At 47.5% G+C, this 16,843-nt stretch overlaps 12 non-coding genes across 12 annotated transcripts; all 12 read right to left on the bottom strand.

Moving 5' to 3' along the window:
* Window positions 1-2,814: 2,814 nt before the first annotated feature.
* Window positions 2,815-3,005, bottom strand: LOC120983741. The gene has a single exon (XR_005775182.1). It is a non-coding gene; the product is annotated as a U2 spliceosomal RNA (small nuclear RNA).
* Window positions 3,006-4,036: 1,031 nt separating this feature from the next.
* On the bottom strand, window positions 4,037-4,227 carry LOC120983740. The gene has a single exon (XR_005775181.1). It is a non-coding gene; the product is annotated as a U2 spliceosomal RNA (small nuclear RNA).
* Window positions 4,228-5,258: 1,031 nt separating this feature from the next.
* On the bottom strand, window positions 5,259-5,449 carry LOC120983739. The gene has a single exon (XR_005775180.1). It is a non-coding gene; the product is annotated as a U2 spliceosomal RNA (small nuclear RNA).
* Window positions 5,450-6,479: 1,030 nt separating this feature from the next.
* On the bottom strand, window positions 6,480-6,670 carry LOC120983738. Its single transcript, XR_005775179.1, has one exon. It is a non-coding gene; the product is annotated as a U2 spliceosomal RNA (small nuclear RNA).
* A 1,030-nt stretch (window positions 6,671-7,700) lies between these two features.
* LOC120983737 lies at window positions 7,701-7,891 on the bottom strand. Its single transcript, XR_005775178.1, has one exon. It is a non-coding gene; the product is annotated as a U2 spliceosomal RNA (small nuclear RNA).
* A 1,031-nt stretch (window positions 7,892-8,922) lies between these two features.
* LOC120983736 lies at window positions 8,923-9,113 on the bottom strand. The gene has a single exon (XR_005775177.1). It is a non-coding gene; the product is annotated as a U2 spliceosomal RNA (small nuclear RNA).
* A 1,030-nt stretch (window positions 9,114-10,143) lies between these two features.
* LOC120983735 lies at window positions 10,144-10,334 on the bottom strand. Its single transcript, XR_005775176.1, has one exon. It is a non-coding gene; the product is annotated as a U2 spliceosomal RNA (small nuclear RNA).
* Window positions 10,335-11,364: 1,030 nt separating this feature from the next.
* On the bottom strand, window positions 11,365-11,555 carry LOC120983766. Its single transcript, XR_005775207.1, has one exon. It is a non-coding gene; the product is annotated as a U2 spliceosomal RNA (small nuclear RNA).
* A 1,030-nt stretch (window positions 11,556-12,585) lies between these two features.
* On the bottom strand, window positions 12,586-12,776 carry LOC120983765. The gene has a single exon (XR_005775206.1). It is a non-coding gene; the product is annotated as a U2 spliceosomal RNA (small nuclear RNA).
* Window positions 12,777-13,807: 1,031 nt separating this feature from the next.
* On the bottom strand, window positions 13,808-13,998 carry LOC120983756. The gene has a single exon (XR_005775197.1). It is a non-coding gene; the product is annotated as a U2 spliceosomal RNA (small nuclear RNA).
* A 1,031-nt stretch (window positions 13,999-15,029) lies between these two features.
* On the bottom strand, window positions 15,030-15,220 carry LOC120983745. Its single transcript, XR_005775186.1, has one exon. It is a non-coding gene; the product is annotated as a U2 spliceosomal RNA (small nuclear RNA).
* A 1,031-nt stretch (window positions 15,221-16,251) lies between these two features.
* LOC120983734 lies at window positions 16,252-16,442 on the bottom strand. The gene has a single exon (XR_005775175.1). It is a non-coding gene; the product is annotated as a U2 spliceosomal RNA (small nuclear RNA).
* Window positions 16,443-16,843: the final 401 nt, after the last annotated feature.

The following is a 16,843-nucleotide window of genomic DNA, read 5'->3' as shown; positions in this document are numbered from 1 at the left end:
TCCTGACAGAGCTCTTTAAGCTCCTCACATTCAGTGAGGCTATGCGGATTTCAGGCATCATTTTAATATTTTTAAGATACCATCACTCGAGTCTGAATCAATAGGAGGAAGAAGTGACAAGTCCGGTGAAGCGACCTGCAGGTCCTCCTCTCCTGATGAAAACGCCTCAATCATATTTGTCCCTTCCGGACTAGAGAATGGTTCCAGCTCCAGCTGAGACTCTCTCCGGGCTGTCTTGTATAGGACAATCTCTTCCTGAAGCTCCTCTCTGTTCCTTTTACTCTTTGTGCTGACATCCATGGGGACACCCTGGGACCCACCGGGCCCCCAGGAGACTCCCGCCTCCTGAGGGACACTTAGGGCACCTGGGGCCTCACTCCCGGGGATAATCGAGGCCGTAGAAAAGCTGGCAGGCTCCTCCACCGACACAGATACCTCTTGAACCGGTGCCTCAGCATCTGGAACAGGAACTTCTTCGGATTCCCGGGAACTCGACCTCTCATTCGCTGGATCGGCCATCTCATCAGGTTTTTGCTTCTTCTTTTTCTTCTTTTTTTGGATCATCTCCTCCTCCTGCATTCTCCTCACTTCCCCACCAGGAGCTTCCTGGTTTCCTGCAGAAGTGGGAGTGATCACCGACACCGCCTGGGCTGCGGCATCTGTCGGTCTTGCATCACAGGTGCTCTGGACTGGACGTCCAGACCCTACCAGTACATCCGCATAGCTCACCCTCGGAGATCCCGGTCTGGTCTCACTGGCCGCAGTGGACCCTCCTGCGGAAGCGGCCGCAGGTTCCCGGGCACCTCCGTCCTTTTTTTGTCTCTGCGGACATTTACTGAACAAGTGGTCACTTGTCCCGCATATACTGCAGTTTTTTGACTCTCTGCAGTCGATGGTTTTGTGGCCCCACTTACCACAGTTGTTACACTGTGTCATTGGTTCGTTCTTACAATCCTTCTGCATATGACCAAGGTCGCCACACCGCCTACACCGCATAGGCATACCATCAAAAAACAAGTAGCCACGATCTTTCCCAAGGACAACTGTAGATGGGGGGTGCATCAGACCTTCAGTGCCATCTGGGTCTGGTTTAAATTGCACAAAGAATTTCCGCTTTCCATTCCAGAACCCACTTCGGCCTGTGACATAGTGGGATCGGGTGACCTTTGTACAATACTTGTACAAAAACAGCTCTATGTCTAGGTCACTTACAAAGGGATTAAACATGTGCACCACCAATCCCACATCAATGCCATCGTAGAGACCGGTAAAAACCACCCCATCCAGTATCGGGTTGTCCTTCTGGCTCTTGTAACCTTCGTAGAATTTCTGGCAGGCGACCTTGGTCAGGAGCGTGAGAGTATACACGGATGGCCCATGTTCCTGCAGACAGTATACATTCCCACGACTTACCCCCAGTACATCACGCAGCACGGATTGATAAAACGCAGCAGGATCATTATAGCCAACATTTTGGCTCGGAACCTCGATTTTGATCGAGTTCTTCAGCCGGGCCGCCCCGGCTGAAAATTTAAATGCGCACGGCATCGCAACAATTGGCTAAAGGCTTCCTCCAAATGGACTGACCTCTCACCGGGGGATCGCAACTCGTTGCTCCAGGACTAATCCTCTCTCCCAATAGCAGCAGGGGGGTGAAGTCCGGGCTATAAACCCGGACGATCCCCCCAGGCCGAGAGAGAGGGTACCTGAGCACCCTCCGGCCAAGACCAAGGCAGCACCTCCCAGTACTACACTTGATCTTAGCCAGAAGGCCGAGAAGCGATAACCTGAAAAGGGTTCGCAGTACAGGCCGATGGTCCCCAATGCAGAGCACTAATGAAGGCAATAGACTACTGTCCCCAGCCCAATACACAGTCCGGGAGGCTTCTTTCTCTCACAAACCGGGGAAAACGTTCACGCGCGTCCTACGCACAGAAGTCACACCAGCATGCTTCTTTTCGTGTTTGCTATCTGCATAGCTCCGCCCACACGCGACTTTTGGACACGCCTTTTCTTCGCACGAAATTCCTGGTGCGGTGCCAAAGCACGCCAAGCAGAAAGCATGATAGGAATAGTAGTGAGTGAAAGGAAAAAAAAAAAAAAAAAAAAAGGATAACCATTGTTGATTGTGATGTCACGGCACCATTGTTGAGTGTTCCATCAGGGCCCTTGTGATGTCATCCAATAGCTGACCTTACTTGACCTCTTTGACCTCTTGACCTGACAAGGCTCTTGTGACACGCGCAGTGTTCCGTCCATTGAACAGACAAGGTAGGTCCAGCTGCATAGGAAGTGCTGGGCTACTTTTTAGCCACTAAGTAATCCAGTTCAAAAGATCCACAAGAGGGAGACACAGGCAAACTTTACTCATTTATTGAAGCACTGCAAAAGCTAAATGGTTACATCCAGCCAACTTGATACAAAAAAGGGTCAATTGCCTGCCAGAGACGACTCAGCAACCCTCCGAGGTGTGCACAACAGGCCCAAATCAAACGTGGAGGAGGGGAGGTCCAAACAATTCATTCAGGTGATAAGCCAATTAACCAATCATCAGTCTTAATTGGATCCAGGGTGTGTGTGACGACACTGGGGCTGAATGGGTTGCTTGGTGCTGGAAACAACCGACAGCTGATGCAATTAGGAGATTGACAGACTAGATGCAGGTATTATATGCAAAAAGCAACACTGCACTGACTGGGCAGACAGAGGAGAAGCTGAAGGAGGCACGACACACACAACTTTCCACTTGCTTGGCTGGAAGGATGATGCTTGCAATCCATTTCAATTTCATTCTGTTTTTTCATACTGGATTAGAAGGGGTGCACCGGTCCTGGAGGTACTGCAATACCAGGTCAATGCGTGGAGTGGACAGAGCAAGCTCTTTTTCCATCTCCCTGTTCGAAAAATCCATTTAATATATGGTCCCCAGATAGGGGACGTATCAGATATTAAACTGATAAGAACAGATACTACACTTGATCTTAGCCAAAAGGCCGAGAAGCGATAACCTGAAAAGGGTTCGCAGTACAGGCCGATGGTCCCCAATGCAGAGCACTAATGAAGGCAATAGACTACTGTCCCCAGCCCAATACACAGTCCGGGAGGCTTCTTTCTCTCACAAACCGGGGAAAACGTTCACGCGCGTCCTACGCACAGAAGTCACACCAGCATGCTTCTTTTCGTGTTTGCTATCTGCATAGCTCCGCCCACACGCGACTTTTGGACACGCCTTTTCTTCGCACGAAATTCCTGGTGCGGTGCCAAAGCACGCCAAGCAGAAAGCATGATAGGAATAGTAGTGAGTGAAAGGAAAAAAAAAAAAAAAAAAAAAAGGATAACCATTGTTGATTGTGATGTCACGGCACCATTGTTGAGTGTTCCATCAGGGCCCTTGTGATGTCATCCAATAGCTGACCTTACTTGACCTCTTTGACCTCTTGACCTGACAAGGCTCTTGTGACACGCGCAGTGTTCCGTCCATTGAACAGACAAGGTAGGTCCAGCTGCATAGGAAGTGCTGGGCTACTTTTTAGCCACTAAGTAATCCAGTTCAAAAGATCCACAAGAGGGAGACACAGGCAAACTTTACTCATTTATTGAAGCACTGCAAAAGCTAAATGGTTACATCCAGCCAACTTGATACAAAAAAGGGTCAATTGCCTGCCAGAGACGACTCAGCAACCCTCCGAGGTGTGCACAACAGGCCCAAATCAAACGTGGAGGAGGGGAGGTCCAAACAATTCATTCAGGTGATAAGCCAATTAACCAATCATCAGTCTTAATTGGATCCAGGGTGTGTGTGACGACACTGGGGCTGAATGGGTTGCTTGGTGCTGGAAACAACCGACAGCTGATGCAATTAGGAGATTGACAGACTAGATGCAGGTATTATATGCAAAAAGCAACACTGCACTGACTGGGCAGACAGAGGAGAAGCTGAAGGAGGCACGACACACACAACTTTCCACTTGCTTGGCTGGAAGGATGATGCTTGCAATCCATTTCAATTTCATTCTGTTTTTTCATACTGGATTAGAAGGGGTGCACCGGTCCTGGAGGTACTGCAATACCAGGTCAATGCGTGGAGTGGACAGAGCAAGCTCTTTTTCCATCTCCCTGTTCGAAAAATCCATTTAATATATGGTCCCCAGATAGGGGACGTATCAGATATTAAACTGATAAGAACAGATACTACACTTGATCTTAGCCAAAAGGCCGAGAAGCGATAACCTGAAAAGGGTTCGCAGTACAGGCCGATGGTCCCCAATGCAGAGCACTAATGAAGGCAATAGACTACTGTCCCCAGCCCAATACACAGTCCGGGAGGCTTCTTTCTCTCACAAACCGGGGAAAACGTTCACGCGCGTCCTACGCACAGAAGTCACACCAGCATGCTTCTTTTCGTGTTTGCTATCTGCATAGCTCCGCCCACACGCGACTTTTGGACACGCCTTTTCTTCGCACGAAATTCCTGGTGCGGTGCCAAAGCACGCCAAGCAGAAAGCATGATAGGAATAGTAGTGAGTGAAAGGAAAAAAAAAAAAAAAAAAAAAAGGATAACCATTGTTGATTGTGATGTCACGGCACCATTGTTGAGTGTTCCATCAGGGCCCTTGTGATGTCATCCAATAGCTGACCTTACTTGACCTCTTTGACCTCTTGACCTGACAAGGCTCTTGTGACACGCGCAGTGTTCCGTCCATTGAACAGACAAGGTAGGTCCAGCTGCATAGGAAGTGCTGGGCTACTTTTTAGCCACTAAGTAATCCAGTTCAAAAGATCCACAAGAGGGAGACACAGGCAAACTTTACTCATTTATTGAAGCACTGCAAAAGCTAAATGGTTACATCCAGCCAACTTGATACAAAAAAGGGTCAATTGCCTGCCAGAGACGACTCAGCAACCCTCCGAGGTGTGCACAACAGGCCCAAATCAAACGTGGAGGAGGGGAGGTCCAAACAATTCATTCAGGTGATAAGCCAATTAACCAATCATCAGTCTTAATTGGATCCAGGGTGTGTGTGACGACACTGGGGCTGAATGGGTTGCTTGGTGCTGGAAACAACCGACAGCTGATGCAATTAGGAGATTGACAGACTAGATGCAGGTATTATATGCAAAAAGCAACACTGCACTGACTGGGCAGACAGAGGAGAAGCTGAAGGAGGCACGACACACACAACTTTCCACTTGCTTGGCTGGAAGGATGATGCTTGCAATCCATTTCAATTTCATTCTGTTTTTTCATACTGGATTAGAAGGGGTGCACCGGTCCTGGAGGTACTGCAATACCAGGTCAATGCGTGGAGTGGACAGAGCAAGCTCTTTTTCCATCTCCCTGTTCGAAAAATCCATTTAATATATGGTCCCCAGATAGGGGACGTATCAGATATTAAACTGATAAGAACAGATACTACACTTGATCTTAGCCAAAAGGCCGAGAAGCGATAACCTGAAAAGGGTTCGCAGTACAGGCCGATGGTCCCCAATGCAGAGCACTAATGAAGGCAATAGACTACTGTCCCCAGCCCAATACACAGTCCGGGAGGCTTCTTTCTCTCACAAACCGGGGAAAACGTTCACGCGCGTCCTACGCACAGAAGTCACACCAGCATGCTTCTTTTCGTGTTTGCTATCTGCATAGCTCCGCCCACACGCGACTTTTGGACACGCCTTTTCTTCGCACGAAATTCCTGGTGCGGTGCCAAAGCACGCCAAGCAGAAAGCATGATAGGAATAGTAGTGAGTGAAAGGAAAAAAAAAAAAAAAAAAAAAGGATAACCATTGTTGATTGTGATGTCACGGCACCATTGTTGAGTGTTCCATCAGGGCCCTTGTGATGTCATCCAATAGCTGACCTTACTTGACCTCTTTGACCTCTTGACCTGACAAGGCTCTTGTGACACGCGCAGTGTTCCGTCCATTGAACAGACAAGGTAGGTCCAGCTGCATAGGAAGTGCTGGGCTACTTTTTAGCCACTAAGTAATCCAGTTCAAAAGATCCACAAGAGGGAGACACAGGCAAACTTTACTCATTTATTGAAGCACTGCAAAAGCTAAATGGTTACATCCAGCCAACTTGATACAAAAAAGGGTCAATTGCCTGCCAGAGACGACTCAGCAACCCTCCGAGGTGTGCACAACAGGCCCAAATCAAACGTGGAGGAGGGGAGGTCCAAACAATTCATTCAGGTGATAAGCCAATTAACCAATCATCAGTCTTAATTGGATCCAGGGTGTGTGTGACGACACTGGGGCTGAATGGGTTGCTTGGTGCTGGAAACAACCGACAGCTGATGCAATTAGGAGATTGACAGACTAGATGCAGGTATTATATGCAAAAAGCAACACTGCACTGACTGGGCAGACAGAGGAGAAGCTGAAGGAGGCACGACACACACAACTTTCCACTTGCTTGGCTGGAAGGATGATGCTTGCAATCCATTTCAATTTCATTCTGTTTTTTCATACTGGATTAGAAGGGGTGCACCGGTCCTGGAGGTACTGCAATACCAGGTCAATGCGTGGAGTGGACAGAGCAAGCTCTTTTTCCATCTCCCTGTTCGAAAAATCCATTTAATATATGGTCCCCAGATAGGGGACGTATCAGATATTAAACTGATAAGAACAGATACTACACTTGATCTTAGCCAAAAGGCCGAGAAGCGATAACCTGAAAAGGGTTCGCAGTACAGGCCGATGGTCCCCAATGCAGAGCACTAATGAAGGCAATAGACTACTGTCCCCAGCCCAATACACAGTCCGGGAGGCTTCTTTCTCTCACAAACCGGGGAAAACGTTCACGCGCGTCCTACGCACAGAAGTCACACCAGCATGCTTCTTTTCGTGTTTGCTATCTGCATAGCTCCGCCCACACGCGACTTTTGGACACGCCTTTTCTTCGCACGAAATTCCTGGTGCGGTGCCAAAGCACGCCAAGCAGAAAGCATGATAGGAATAGTAGTGAGTGAAAGGAAAAAAAAAAAAAAAAAAAAAGGATAACCATTGTTGATTGTGATGTCACGGCACCATTGTTGAGTGTTCCATCAGGGCCCTTGTGATGTCATCCAATAGCTGACCTTACTTGACCTCTTTGACCTCTTGACCTGACAAGGCTCTTGTGACACGCGCAGTGTTCCGTCCATTGAACAGACAAGGTAGGTCCAGCTGCATAGGAAGTGCTGGGCTACTTTTTAGCCACTAAGTAATCCAGTTCAAAAGATCCACAAGAGGGAGACACAGGCAAACTTTACTCATTTATTGAAGCACTGCAAAAGCTAAATGGTTACATCCAGCCAACTTGATACAAAAAAGGGTCAATTGCCTGCCAGAGACGACTCAGCAACCCTCCGAGGTGTGCACAACAGGCCCAAATCAAACGTGGAGGAGGGGAGGTCCAAACAATTCATTCAGGTGATAAGCCAATTAACCAATCATCAGTCTTAATTGGATCCAGGGTGTGTGTGACGACACTGGGGCTGAATGGGTTGCTTGGTGCTGGAAACAACCGACAGCTGATGCAATTAGGAGATTGACAGACTAGATGCAGGTATTATATGCAAAAAGCAACACTGCACTGACTGGGCAGACAGAGGAGAAGCTGAAGGAGGCACGACACACACAACTTTCCACTTGCTTGGCTGGAAGGATGATGCTTGCAATCCATTTCAATTTCATTCTGTTTTTTCATACTGGATTAGAAGGGGTGCACCGGTCCTGGAGGTACTGCAATACCAGGTCAATGCGTGGAGTGGACAGAGCAAGCTCTTTTTCCATCTCCCTGTTCGAAAAATCCATTTAATATATGGTCCCCAGATAGGGGACGTATCAGATATTAAACTGATAAGAACAGATACTACACTTGATCTTAGCCAAAAGGCCGAGAAGCGATAACCTGAAAAGGGTTCGCAGTACAGGCCGATGGTCCCCAATGCAGAGCACTAATGAAGGCAATAGACTACTGTCCCCAGCCCAATACACAGTCCGGGAGGCTTCTTTCTCTCACAAACCGGGGAAAACGTTCACGCGCGTCCTACGCACAGAAGTCACACCAGCATGCTTCTTTTCGTGTTTGCTATCTGCATAGCTCCGCCCACACGCGACTTTTGGACACGCCTTTTCTTCGCACGAAATTCCTGGTGCGGTGCCAAAGCACGCCAAGCAGAAAGCATGATAGGAATAGTAGTGAGTGAAAGGAAAAAAAAAAAAAAAAAAAAAAGGATAACCATTGTTGATTGTGATGTCACGGCACCATTGTTGAGTGTTCCATCAGGGCCCTTGTGATGTCATCCAATAGCTGACCTTACTTGACCTCTTTGACCTCTTGACCTGACAAGGCTCTTGTGACACGCGCAGTGTTCCGTCCATTGAACAGACAAGGTAGGTCCAGCTGCATAGGAAGTGCTGGGCTACTTTTTAGCCACTAAGTAATCCAGTTCAAAAGATCCACAAGAGGGAGACACAGGCAAACTTTACTCATTTATTGAAGCACTGCAAAAGCTAAATGGTTACATCCAGCCAACTTGATACAAAAAAGGGTCAATTGCCTGCCAGAGACGACTCAGCAACCCTCCGAGGTGTGCACAACAGGCCCAAATCAAACGTGGAGGAGGGGAGGTCCAAACAATTCATTCAGGTGATAAGCCAATTAACCAATCATCAGTCTTAATTGGATCCAGGGTGTGTGTGACGACACTGGGGCTGAATGGGTTGCTTGGTGCTGGAAACAACCGACAGCTGATGCAATTAGGAGATTGACAGACTAGATGCAGGTATTATATGCAAAAAGCAACACTGCACTGACTGGGCAGACAGAGGAGAAGCTGAAGGAGGCACGACACACACAACTTTCCACTTGCTTGGCTGGAAGGATGATGCTTGCAATCCATTTCAATTTCATTCTGTTTTTTCATACTGGATTAGAAGGGGTGCACCGGTCCTGGAGGTACTGCAATACCAGGTCAATGCGTGGAGTGGACAGAGCAAGCTCTTTTTCCATCTCCCTGTTCGAAAAATCCATTTAATATATGGTCCCCAGATAGGGGACGTATCAGATATTAAACTGATAAGAACAGATACTACACTTGATCTTAGCCAAAAGGCCGAGAAGCGATAACCTGAAAAGGGTTCGCAGTACAGGCCGATGGTCCCCAATGCAGAGCACTAATGAAGGCAATAGACTACTGTCCCCAGCCCAATACACAGTCCGGGAGGCTTCTTTCTCTCACAAACCGGGGAAAACGTTCACGCGCGTCCTACGCACAGAAGTCACACCAGCATGCTTCTTTTCGTGTTTGCTATCTGCATAGCTCCGCCCACACGCGACTTTTGGACACGCCTTTTCTTCGCACGAAATTCCTGGTGCGGTGCCAAAGCACGCCAAGCAGAAAGCATGATAGGAATAGTAGTGAGTGAAAGGAAAAAAAAAAAAAAAAAAAAAGGATAACCATTGTTGATTGTGATGTCACGGCACCATTGTTGAGTGTTCCATCAGGGCCCTTGTGATGTCATCCAATAGCTGACCTTACTTGACCTCTTTGACCTCTTGACCTGACAAGGCTCTTGTGACACGCGCAGTGTTCCGTCCATTGAACAGACAAGGTAGGTCCAGCTGCATAGGAAGTGCTGGGCTACTTTTTAGCCACTAAGTAATCCAGTTCAAAAGATCCACAAGAGGGAGACACAGGCAAACTTTACTCATTTATTGAAGCACTGCAAAAGCTAAATGGTTACATCCAGCCAACTTGATACAAAAAAGGGTCAATTGCCTGCCAGAGACGACTCAGCAACCCTCCGAGGTGTGCACAACAGGCCCAAATCAAACGTGGAGGAGGGGAGGTCCAAACAATTCATTCAGGTGATAAGCCAATTAACCAATCATCAGTCTTAATTGGATCCAGGGTGTGTGTGACGACACTGGGGCTGAATGGGTTGCTTGGTGCTGGAAACAACCGACAGCTGATGCAATTAGGAGATTGACAGACTAGATGCAGGTATTATATGCAAAAAGCAACACTGCACTGACTGGGCAGACAGAGGAGAAGCTGAAGGAGGCACGACACACACAACTTTCCACTTGCTTGGCTGGAAGGATGATGCTTGCAATCCATTTCAATTTCATTCTGTTTTTTCATACTGGATTAGAAGGGGTGCACCGGTCCTGGAGGTACTGCAATACCAGGTCAATGCGTGGAGTGGACAGAGCAAGCTCTTTTTCCATCTCCCTGTTCGAAAAATCCATTTAATATATGGTCCCCAGATAGGGGACGTATCAGATATTAAACTGATAAGAACAGATACTACACTTGATCTTAGCCAAAAGGCCGAGAAGCGATAACCTGAAAAGGGTTCGCAGTACAGGCCGATGGTCCCCAATGCAGAGCACTAATGAAGGCAATAGACTACTGTCCCCAGCCCAATACACAGTCCGGGAGGCTTCTTTCTCTCACAAACCGGGGAAAACGTTCACGCGCGTCCTACGCACAGAAGTCACACCAGCATGCTTCTTTTCGTGTTTGCTATCTGCATAGCTCCGCCCACACGCGACTTTTGGACACGCCTTTTCTTCGCACGAAATTCCTGGTGCGGTGCCAAAGCACGCCAAGCAGAAAGCATGATAGGAATAGTAGTGAGTGAAAGGAAAAAAAAAAAAAAAAAAAAAGGATAACCATTGTTGATTGTGATGTCACGGCACCATTGTTGAGTGTTCCATCAGGGCCCTTGTGATGTCATCCAATAGCTGACCTTACTTGACCTCTTTGACCTCTTGACCTGACAAGGCTCTTGTGACACGCGCAGTGTTCCGTCCATTGAACAGACAAGGTAGGTCCAGCTGCATAGGAAGTGCTGGGCTACTTTTTAGCCACTAAGTAATCCAGTTCAAAAGATCCACAAGAGGGAGACACAGGCAAACTTTACTCATTTATTGAAGCACTGCAAAAGCTAAATGGTTACATCCAGCCAACTTGATACAAAAAAGGGTCAATTGCCTGCCAGAGACGACTCAGCAACCCTCCGAGGTGTGCACAACAGGCCCAAATCAAACGTGGAGGAGGGGAGGTCCAAACAATTCATTCAGGTGATAAGCCAATTAACCAATCATCAGTCTTAATTGGATCCAGGGTGTGTGTGACGACACTGGGGCTGAATGGGTTGCTTGGTGCTGGAAACAACCGACAGCTGATGCAATTAGGAGATTGACAGACTAGATGCAGGTATTATATGCAAAAAGCAACACTGCACTGACTGGGCAGACAGAGGAGAAGCTGAAGGAGGCACGACACACACAACTTTCCACTTGCTTGGCTGGAAGGATGATGCTTGCAATCCATTTCAATTTCATTCTGTTTTTTCATACTGGATTAGAAGGGGTGCACCGGTCCTGGAGGTACTGCAATACCAGGTCAATGCGTGGAGTGGACAGAGCAAGCTCTTTTTCCATCTCCCTGTTCGAAAAATCCATTTAATATATGGTCCCCAGATAGGGGACGTATCAGATATTAAACTGATAAGAACAGATACTACACTTGATCTTAGCCAAAAGGCCGAGAAGCGATAACCTGAAAAGGGTTCGCAGTACAGGCCGATGGTCCCCAATGCAGAGCACTAATGAAGGCAATAGACTACTGTCCCCAGCCCAATACACAGTCCGGGAGGCTTCTTTCTCTCACAAACCGGGGAAAACGTTCACGCGCGTCCTACGCACAGAAGTCACACCAGCATGCTTCTTTTCGTGTTTGCTATCTGCATAGCTCCGCCCACACGCGACTTTTGGACACGCCTTTTCTTCGCACGAAATTCCTGGTGCGGTGCCAAAGCACGCCAAGCAGAAAGCATGATAGGAATAGTAGTGAGTGAAAGGAAAAAAAAAAAAAAAAAAAAAGGATAACCATTGTTGATTGTGATGTCACGGCACCATTGTTGAGTGTTCCATCAGGGCCCTTGTGATGTCATCCAATAGCTGACCTTACTTGACCTCTTTGACCTCTTGACCTGACAAGGCTCTTGTGACACGCGCAGTGTTCCGTCCATTGAACAGACAAGGTAGGTCCAGCTGCATAGGAAGTGCTGGGCTACTTTTTAGCCACTAAGTAATCCAGTTCAAAAGATCCACAAGAGGGAGACACAGGCAAACTTTACTCATTTATTGAAGCACTGCAAAAGCTAAATGGTTACATCCAGCCAACTTGATACAAAAAAGGGTCAATTGCCTGCCAGAGACGACTCAGCAACCCTCCGAGGTGTGCACAACAGGCCCAAATCAAACGTGGAGGAGGGGAGGTCCAAACAATTCATTCAGGTGATAAGCCAATTAACCAATCATCAGTCTTAATTGGATCCAGGGTGTGTGTGACGACACTGGGGCTGAATGGGTTGCTTGGTGCTGGAAACAACCGACAGCTGATGCAATTAGGAGATTGACAGACTAGATGCAGGTATTATATGCAAAAAGCAACACTGCACTGACTGGGCAGACAGAGGAGAAGCTGAAGGAGGCACGACACACACAACTTTCCACTTGCTTGGCTGGAAGGATGATGCTTGCAATCCATTTCAATTTCATTCTGTTTTTTCATACTGGATTAGAAGGGGTGCACCGGTCCTGGAGGTACTGCAATACCAGGTCAATGCGTGGAGTGGACAGAGCAAGCTCTTTTTCCATCTCCCTGTTCGAAAAATCCATTTAATATATGGTCCCCAGATAGGGGACGTATCAGATATTAAACTGATAAGAACAGATACTACACTTGATCTTAGCCAAAAGGCCGAGAAGCGATAACCTGAAAAGGGTTCGCAGTACAGGCCGATGGTCCCCAATGCAGAGCACTAATGAAGGCAATAGACTACTGTCCCCAGCCCAATACACAGTCCGGGAGGCTTCTTTCTCTCACAAACCGGGGAAAACGTTCACGCGCGTCCTACGCACAGAAGTCACACCAGCATGCTTCTTTTCGTGTTTGCTATCTGCATAGCTCCGCCCACACGCGACTTTTGGACACGCCTTTTCTTCGCACGAAATTCCTGGTGCGGTGCCAAAGCACGCCAAGCAGAAAGCATGATAGGAATAGTAGTGAGTGAAAGGAAAAAAAAAAAAAAAAAAAAAAGGATAACCATTGTTGATTGTGATGTCACGGCACCATTGTTGAGTGTTCCATCAGGGCCCTTGTGATGTCATCCAATAGCTGACCTTACTTGACCTCTTTGACCTCTTGACCTGACAAGGCTCTTGTGACACGCGCAGTGTTCCGTCCATTGAACAGACAAGGTAGGTCCAGCTGCATAGGAAGTGCTGGGCTACTTTTTAGCCACTAAGTAATCCAGTTCAAAAGATCCACAAGAGGGAGACACAGGCAAACTTTACTCATTTATTGAAGCACTGCAAAAGCTAAATGGTTACATCCAGCCAACTTGATACAAAAAAGGGTCAATTGCCTGCCAGAGACGACTCAGCAACCCTCCGAGGTGTGCACAACAGGCCCAAATCAAACGTGGAGGAGGGGAGGTCCAAACAATTCATTCAGGTGATAAGCCAATTAACCAATCATCAGTCTTAATTGGATCCAGGGTGTGTGTGACGACACTGGGGCTGAATGGGTTGCTTGGTGCTGGAAACAACCGACAGCTGATGCAATTAGGAGATTGACAGACTAGATGCAGGTATTATATGCAAAAAGCAACACTGCACTGACTGGGCAGACAGAGGAGAAGCTGAAGGAGGCACGACACACACAACTTTCCACTTGCTTGGCTGGAAGGATGATGCTTGCAATCCATTTCAATTTCATTCTGTTTTTTCATACTGGATTAGAAGGGGTGCACCGGTCCTGGAGGTACTGCAATACCAGGTCAATGCGTGGAGTGGACAGAGCAAGCTCTTTTTCCATCTCCCTGTTCGAAAAATCCATTTAATATATGGTCCCCAGATAGGGGACGTATCAGATATTAAACTGATAAGAACAGATACTACACTTGATCTTAGCCAAAAGGCCGAGAAGCGATAACCTGAAAAGGGTTCGCAGTACAGGCCGATGGTCCCCAATGCAGAGCACTAATGAAGGCAATAGACTACTGTCCCCAGCCCAATACACAGTCCGGGAGGCTTCTTTCTCTCACAAACCGGGGAAAACGTTCACGCGCGTCCTACGCACAGAAGTCACACCAGCATGCTTCTTTTCGTGTTTGCTATCTGCATAGCTCCGCCCACACGCGACTTTTGGACACGCCTTTTCTTCGCACGAAATTCCTGGTGCGGTGCCAAAGCACGCCAAGCAGAAAGCATGATAGGAATAGTAGTGAGTGAAAGGAAAAAAAAAAAAAAAAAAAAAAGGATAACCATTGTTGATTGTGATGTCACGGCACCATTGTTGAGTGTTCCATCAGGGCCCTTGTGATGTCATCCAATAGCTGACCTTACTTGACCTCTTTGACCTCTTGACCTGACAAGGCTCTTGTGACACGCGCAGTGTTCCGTCCATTGAACAGACAAGGTAGGTCCAGCTGCATAGGAAGTGCTGGGCTACTTTTTAGCCACTAAGTAATCCAGTTCAAAAGATCCACAAGAGGGAGACACAGGCAAACTTTACTCATTTATTGAAGCACTGCAAAAGCTAAATGGTTACATCCAGCCAACTTGATACAAAAAAGGGTCAATTGCCTGCCAGAGACGACTCAGCAACCCTCCGAGGTGTGCACAACAGGCCCAAATCAAACGTGGAGGAGGGGAGGTCCAAACAATTCATTCAGGTGATAAGCCAATTAACCAATCATCAGTCTTAATTGGATCCAGGGTGTGTGTGACGACACTGGGGCTGAATGGGTTGCTTGGTGCTGGAAACAACCGACAGCTGATGCAATTAGGAGATTGACAGACTAGATGCAGGTATTATATGCAAAAAGCAACACTGCACTGACTGGGCAGACAGAGGAGAAGCTGAAGGAGGCACGACACACACAACTTTCCACTTGCTTGGCTGGAAGGATGATGCTTGCAATCCATTTCAATTTCATTCTGTTTTTTCATACTGGATTAGAAGGGGTGCACCGGTCCTGGAGGTACTGCAATACCAGGTCAATGCGTGGAGTGGACAGAGCAAGCTCTTTTTCCATCTCCCTGTTCGAAAAATCCATTTAATATATGGTCCCCAGATAGGGGACGTATCAGATATTAAACTGATAAGAACAGATACTACACTTGATCTTAGCCAAAAGGCCGAGAAGCGATAACCTGAAAAGGGTTCGCAGTACAGGCCGATGGTCCCCAATGCAGAGCACTAATGAAGGCAATAGACTACTGTCCCCAGCCCAATACACAGTCCGGGAGGCTTCTTTCTCTCACAAACCGGGGAAAACGTTCACGCGCGTCCTACGCACAGAAGTCACACCAGCATGCTTCTTTTCGTGTTTGCTATCTGCATAGCTCCGCCCACACGCGACTTTTGGACACGCCTTTTCTTCGCACGAAATTCCTGGTGCGGTGCCAAAGCACGCCAAGCAGAAAGCATGATAGGAATAGTAGTGAGTGAAAGGAAAAAAAAAAAAAAAAAAAAAAAGGATAACCATTGTTGATTGTGATGTCACGGCACCATTGTTGAGTGTTCCATCAGGGCCCTTGTGATGTCATCCAATAGCTGACCTTACTTGACCTCTTTGACCTCTTGACCTGACAAGGCTCTTGTGACACGCGCAGTGTTCCGTCCATTGAACAGACAAGGTAGGTCCAGCTGCATAGGAAGTGCTGGGCTACTTTTTAGCCACTAAGTAATCCAGTTCAAAAGATCCACAAGAGGGAGACACAGGCAAACTTTACTCATTTATTGAAGCACTGCAAAAGCTAAATGGTTACATCCAGCCAACTTGATACAAAAAAGGGTCAATTGCCTGCCAGAGACGACTCAGCAACCCTCCGAGGTGTGCACAACAGGCCCAAATCAAACGTGGAGGAGGGGAGGTCCAAACAATTCATTCAGGTGATAAGCCAATTAACCAATCATCAGTCTTAATTGGATCCAGGGTGTGTGTGACGACACGGGGCTGAATGGGTTGCTTGGTGCTGGAAACAACCGACAGCTGATGCAATTAGGAGATTGACAGACTAGATGCAGGTATTATATGCAAAAAGCAACACTGCACTGACTGGGCAGACAGAGGAGAAGCTGAAGGAGGCACGACACACACAACTTTCCACTTGCTTGGCTGGAAGGATGATGCTTGCAATCCATTTCAATTTCATTCTGTTTTTTCATACTGGATTAGAAGGGGTGCACCGGTCCTGGAGGTACTGCAATACCAGGTCAATGCGTGGAGTGGACAGAGCAAGCTCTTTTTCCATCTCCCTGTTCGAAAAATCCATTTAATATATGGTCCCCAGATAGGGGACGTATCAGATATTAAACTGATAAGAACAGATACTACACTTGATCTTAGCCAAAAGGCCGAGAAGCGATAACCTGAAAAGGGTTCGCAGTACAGGCCGATGGTCCCCAATGCAGAGCACTAATGAAGGCAATAGACTACTGTCCCCAGCCCAATACACAGTCCGGGAGGCTTCTTTCTCTCACAAACCGGGGAAAACGTTCACGCGCGTCCTACGCACAGAAGTCACACCAGCATGCTTCTTTTCGTGTTTGCTATCTGCATAGCTCCGCCCACACGCGACTTTTGGACACGCCTTTTCTTCGCACGAAATTCCTGGTGCGGTGCCAAAGCACGCCAAGCAGAAAGCATGATAGGAATAGTAGTGAGTGAAAGGAAAAAAAAAAAAAAAAAAAAAAAGGATAACCATTGTTGATTGTGATGTCACGGCACCATTGTTGAGTGTTCCATCAGGGCCCTTGTGATGTCATCC

Source organism: Bufo bufo, unplaced genomic scaffold, assembly GCF_905171765.1.
Source record: "Bufo bufo unplaced genomic scaffold, aBufBuf1.1, whole genome shotgun sequence".
Taxonomy (NCBI): domain Eukaryota; kingdom Metazoa; phylum Chordata; class Amphibia; order Anura; family Bufonidae; genus Bufo; species Bufo bufo.
This window is presented reverse-complemented; position numbering and strand designations above follow the sequence as displayed.